Raw genomic sequence first — 6,182 nt, 5'->3', positions numbered from 1 at the left:
TCGTATTCAGTAAATATTTTGTGGAACAAAATCATATGATATTTATCGGATAACTACATTATTTTTCATCCATATTGATGCTTTTAGAATGGAAAATTTGAAGGAATGAACTTAGAGAAGGAGTTTTATTGACCAAACATAGTTTGGAAAATTGGGGTCTAGAACATTTTGGTTCCCTTTTGAGGCCTTAAATGATGTTTCTTTAGGGATAAAATCCTAACAAAAGTGTTAAATTTTATTATGCTATTAAAGATTGAAATACCTTTGTAATGGTTCTGTAAATATGTTAATTAGAGTTGGGATAAAAAATTTATGCCTCTAAAAATTTACCTATTGCAATTCACCAACATTATTCTAAAGGATTATATGTCAGCCCCGGTTATCGATTGAAAATGGGACAGCCACATGAAGGCTATGAATAAGGCTATATAAGGGTTAAATTTCTAACTAGTTGAGAGTTGAATGAGTCAAAATTAAATCCTAATTGGCTATCGAGTTGTGTAATAATCCAAACTTTACGGGGGTAAAGGGGTTCCATTTTATTCATGTGCATTTTGTTCTATTGTATAAAAGAACTCGCGAGACTGGATACAAAGAGAGGGGAATAGAATAGGTTTTTATTTTGTAACATCACATGGGCCATATGACTTAACTAACTGAATAAGATTGCCTTACCCCTTGGATTTGCATCATTTCCATTACAGAAAAATAGAGTAGAGTAGGCTCACCTTCTAACTGGGTTTTCTTTAGGAAGTATTTCCTATAGCATATCTTGGTGTTCATTATGGTTGGTGTGTGTTTGTATTTCACTATTCTCCATTTTCTACATTTTATATATTGCATACATAACAACATAATCAATCATAACATATATGGAAGATAAAGGAATTTACTCTTCATAGTATAGATTTCGATTAAATTTAATATATTTTCTATGGAAATTTGTCCAGTGGAATATCCATGATATTTTATAGATTAATTCATGTTCTCATGTACAACAAATGAAAAAAAAAACAGAATATAATATATAAATTCAAGAGGCTACAATTTTAGAGAATGTTATTATTGGCTGTCTAGAAGGGCATGTTGATGAATTCATTCCTTCTATGTTTTATACTACTTTTGCTTGAATCCCCTTTAGTCAAAATCGAGAAATTGCATGGATCTAAAAACTCTAAGTACAATAAAGGATTTAAGAATCAAGTCAATTTAGTACATATAATTTCTCATACAAATCCAAACTATTTCACTTTTGAATTGATGCTTTCAATTTAGAGCCTCTTCTAAGGGAGTGGCATGAGGATAAAAAGTAAGAAAAGGAAAAAAGGACTAAGGAATAACTTTGAAAGGTACTAAAATGAAACGTGTCTTGATATATGATGTTAAATTTCTTAATGCAATATTTACATGAAAAATGTAACCTTCATTCATATTTGAATAGAGATGGTTAATCTTTTTTAAAATTAAAAAAAAAAAAAAAAAAAAAAAGAGTGAGATTGGCATCCCATATTGGAACTTATTCCCTAAAATAACTACGAACCTCCCAATCTCCTAAATTATAAAAATAATATTTTAATAAAGCACAATGTTTTCACTATTTAGGCCATTGAATTATAGGTGGAGCCTTGTCCAAGGGGAAAAGGTAATGCAATTGAAGGGTATCATAAATTATTCTAAAATATAATATCTCTATTCTTATTCCTCATATCCACAACATTTTTGTTCTTTTTGTTAAACAACTTTTCATAAGATTTGAATATAAGGCATTATTATTGCTATTTTAGAACATGGAGAAGTTTTTCAATCATCTTAATTCTATATCTTCCGAAATCAAGTTTACTATGGAGCTTGAATAAAACAGTAAAATGTAGAAATTTTGAATAATATGACACTTATTCACAGAGATTATCCCGATTATACACTATTGCGGAATACATGCATAATACATAACCTCCTCTACGTTGATCATCAATTTAGCAGCATTAAAAACAATGAAACATCAATCGCATGCACACATTAACACAGTATGTAACTCGTGGAAAGCATACAGCTGAAAACCCCACACTATCTGTATATTATAATGATTGAGAACACGTAACAATACATAGTACAATACTCCTCACAAGTACTCAGTACTATCTCCACGTGATACACACAAAACTAGCTCAAATCTGAATCAATCACAGGTTCAAATCTCCTCCACTGCTTTGCCTGCCTCCACTGCGCAATCCTGCATGAGAATAATGATGAATGGCTGAACCAAACTCATATTTCCTTGGCTGAACCATGCAATCCTCATTGGCATAACTCAATCCATTGATTGTGCAAGATCTCATGCACAACTATAGTCACAACTGATAGCAATCTCAACCTCTAACACCTGTCTCCATTGAACTGTCCATGCACTGAGTTAACTGATGTATTCTTTAGTTGCTTTATGAGTTAATAATTAGTGAATTAATTAATAATTAATTCACATTACTCATCACTAGTGTATTCTACAGTTAGACTAAATACAACTAGTTTAACCAAGTCAAACTGAACACAGATGCCTATCCAAAGGGAATTATGGTTGGGAAGGTTGCAGTAGCAAAAGCCATTGGAACTTTTATTTTCTAAATAAGAAGAATCAGTGTTATTCTCAATGGACCAAACAAAACAAATGACTAACCGAGAAAAATATTAGCGATTCATGAGAGTAAACTTCAATGACCAGAGTGAAACGTGGATATATAGCTCGAAAACGTCGGAAAAAAATTCTTGCATTTGTATCAGGCTCTCGAGGGGCCCATTCGAAACTTTTTCGAACTGCTAACCAACGGAAAGCTAGAGCCTTAGTTTCCGCCCACCGAGATAGAGGTAAACGCAAGAGAGATCTTCGTCGTTTGTGGATTACTCGGATCAATGCAGCAGCTCGTGCCAATGGGGTTTCTTATAATAGATCCATCCAATATTTGTACAAGAGGCAGTTGCTTCCAAATCGTAAAACACTTGCACAAATAGCTGTATTAGATAGTAATTGCTTTTCCACCATCTTTAACAACTTATCGTATGATGAAATAGGTTAGGTATAGATGAAATAAATAGGTAAAGATGGAATGGATAGAACAGATTCTCCTGGAGAATTCCCTCCGGGAAGGTCGAAATATTGAAAAGTTTTTTCATATTGGATTGGAAATGAATGAAAAGAATTCAATCCAATTCTTTTCCAAAAATGAAATCTTGTTGACTTTTTCAACAATAGACTCAAGATTTGCATCTTTATCGAACATATATTCCTACTCCAATTTGATTAAGGAGTAGGCTTATTTCCCATGGATCAAATTAGTTTTCATTATAAAGAAAAGGTAACAAAGATAGAATACGAGCTCGTTTAATAGCGTTAGTCATTAGACGTTGTTGTTTTGAAGTTAATCTATTCACTCGGCCGGATAATATTTTTCCTTGCTCACTAATAAATCGACTAATTAGGCTCATATTTTTATAATCGATCCGATCTCCCGACCTAATAGGTGACAAATGTCTACGAATTGGTTTCAAATATCTACGAATTGGTTTCAAACGTCTGCGAATTGGTTTCAAATGTCTATGAAAAGATTGCTTGGGTTTATCCATAGTTTGTTTCATGAACCTTTTGAATACTATTTATTCCAAATCTTTTTAAAATATTGTTCCATTAAAGATCTTGTTGAAATACCATTTCTTTTTATATCTGTGATTTATTCCTATCCATGGGTAGTACGTTTATTCTCTTTTTTTTATCTCTCCATGAATGGTATGCTTGTAACAATAGGGACAAAATTTATTTGATTCCAATCGAATAGGTGTATTGCGTCGATTTTTCCTAGTCGTATATCTAGAAATCCCCGGGAATCTTTTATAAACACTATCTTGGGTACAACTAGTGCACTCCAAAGTAATTGTTACTCTTATATCTCCGCTCTTGGCCATAAACTTACTCTGAATATTGGTTTTGCTTTTCGACCTCAAAAATAAAAAGGGAAAAAGGGATAGAAGTTGATAGCTGGAGATCCTACGGTGAAACATTTGAAAGTAAAAAAATGATTGATCAGGAGTGAGTTTTCAGTTTTACTTACAAAATTGAATGTGGAAAGAATCTTTAGATCAATATTTCTACTTGAATTCTACCCCCTTCCAGTCCTAAACTTAGATCCTTTTTGGGGCTGAATGCACTAATTTCTCCAAGAGGTAGGAGAAGTCAATCTAGCACAATCTTTTTTCCCTTGGCTTTAAGAAAAAAATTAAAAAAAGGAAAGAGAAAGAAAAAGAGCATCTGGAAAAAAACGATTGATTTCTATCAATAGGGCGGCTAAAAAACTGACGCATAAAATAGCTAACACAGGCGCTGTGGAAAGATAGGTCTTTAGATCTTGCATTGTAAATTCTCCTTATTGATCATAATGTGTAAGTGATTCAACCGTATCAATAGTTATGAATCCTAGAGAAAACTCGGAACTGATGAATATATATATAATGTGATCCGGGCTGTGGTCCTATTTATAGAAAGGGAAAAAGATGTTTCATCACCATAATTAATAGTGATATTCTAGATAATAGACCTTACATGTATAAAGTCTTTTCACTCACGAGACCGAAGAGAAATGAAGGTGGAAAAATGTGGGAAACATATTTCGAATTCTATAAAATAAAATTAAAATAACATTGTCTAATGATTAGAAGGGATGTAGCGCAGCTTGGTAGCGTGTTTGTTTTGGGTACAAAATGTCGCAGGTTCAAATCCTGTCATCCCTACCCTTCCCTTCTTTTCTATGGAAAGAAAGGAATGAAAGATCATTTGATATCGATTCGACGGGAACATCAAATAATTGAATCGTATCAGATGCGAAAGTGTTTTGCTCTAAGAGTATCAACAAAAGGTATTTTTCCTTCATCTCCGAATATCAAAGAAAGCACTCTTAGTTCAGTTCGGTAGAACGTAGGTCTCCAAAACCTGATGCCGTAGGTTCAAATCCTACAGAGCGTGATTCTGTTCCTATCAAATCCAACCCTCAAAATTATCGATAATTCATTCCAACTGGAACAAGCAATGGAATCTGACCTCCTAGGAAAAGTAGGAGGCCAATGAAATTGGAGGATATTCCAGGATCAAATATCCAATTGATCACCACGTCGGTATTGTGAATATGCAGTTACGAATAATCCGGCCAAAGTTATAGGAATTAGACCTAACACAATTCCGGATGGCAAAGCCTCAATCATTTCTATTCAACGGAATAAGTAGGGATAATAGCTATACTGGATAGTACCCTTAATTTGCTATGAATCTCAATGATCAGAAATTTATATAGAGGGAATAAACAAAATTATTGAAATTGAAATAGTGAACTGAGAGGGTTTCCCCTTCCTTCATTTTGAATAAGTTGTATCTTGCTCGAACTAATGAATAGGACTAGGGTGAAAATGATAGAAGCCAATAAGAAACCGAAATAACTAATTATAGTTATAGTAGGCGTGGAAGGACTGAATGAAATATGGTTTATACATATCTTCATGAGACAATTACCTAAATTTTTCTTTTCGTAACCTTGAGATCAGAATACAAAAGATCAATTGTCCCAATTCGTACCAATTCTCCTATATCTACTATAGGATATGTATGAATGAACATGGATGAGAGGAGATCTATAGTAGAAATCTCTTCATTATCCTATAAATCATTCATCGAGCAACTAATGAATAGCACCGGCAAACCCCTTCACAAATTGTCGAATGTAATCTTCTTACAGGGTGAATGAATTCTCAATCAGTACGATTGGATCACCTGGCATTATCTTTTTACCAGCAGCTATTGGTCCAGAGACTGGACCGGAAGAAAACTCTCCACAGACATAGCCAAAGTTTTGTGAATTTCACGTTTAGGTGTAAGAAAGAATATGAATATCCAGTTTGTCCTTTCATTTCTCGATCTTATTGATCCAATCATTCGACCCTCTAGACGGATTAGGTTTTTTAAATATTAATTATTATAGCGAGTAGAGCCCGATATTACAGAAATTCCACCTATTGAAAAGAGTAACTTGTAATTTCACATACCTAAAATTGACTAGGTTCTATTGCACTATCCACTTGGTTTTATCTAATAAGTAACACCTACTCGTTAATACAAGGTACTATATAATAAGTCTATGGCATAACTCCAT

The 6,182-nt window shown here is 33.4% G+C and overlaps 1 non-coding gene across 1 annotated transcript; it reads left to right on the top strand.

Annotated features, from left to right (window-relative positions):
• The first annotated feature begins 4,699 nt into the window (after positions 1 to 4,699).
• TRNAP-UGG (transfer RNA proline (anticodon UGG)) lies at positions 4,700 to 4,773 on the top strand. The gene has a single exon. It is a non-coding gene; the product is annotated as a tRNA-Pro (tRNA).
• The last annotated feature ends 1,409 nt before the right edge of the window (positions 4,774 to 6,182 follow it).

The sequence above is a fragment of the Pinus tabuliformis genome, chromosome X (assembly GCF_031772625.1).
Source record: "Pinus tabuliformis cultivar Carrire ecotype Pingquan chromosome X, CPIR1, whole genome shotgun sequence".
In the NCBI taxonomy this organism is placed as follows: domain Eukaryota; kingdom Viridiplantae; phylum Streptophyta; class Pinopsida; order Pinales; family Pinaceae; genus Pinus; species Pinus tabuliformis.
The sequence above is the reverse complement of the archived record's forward strand: the minus strand, read 5'-3'. Positions and strand labels throughout refer to the sequence as shown.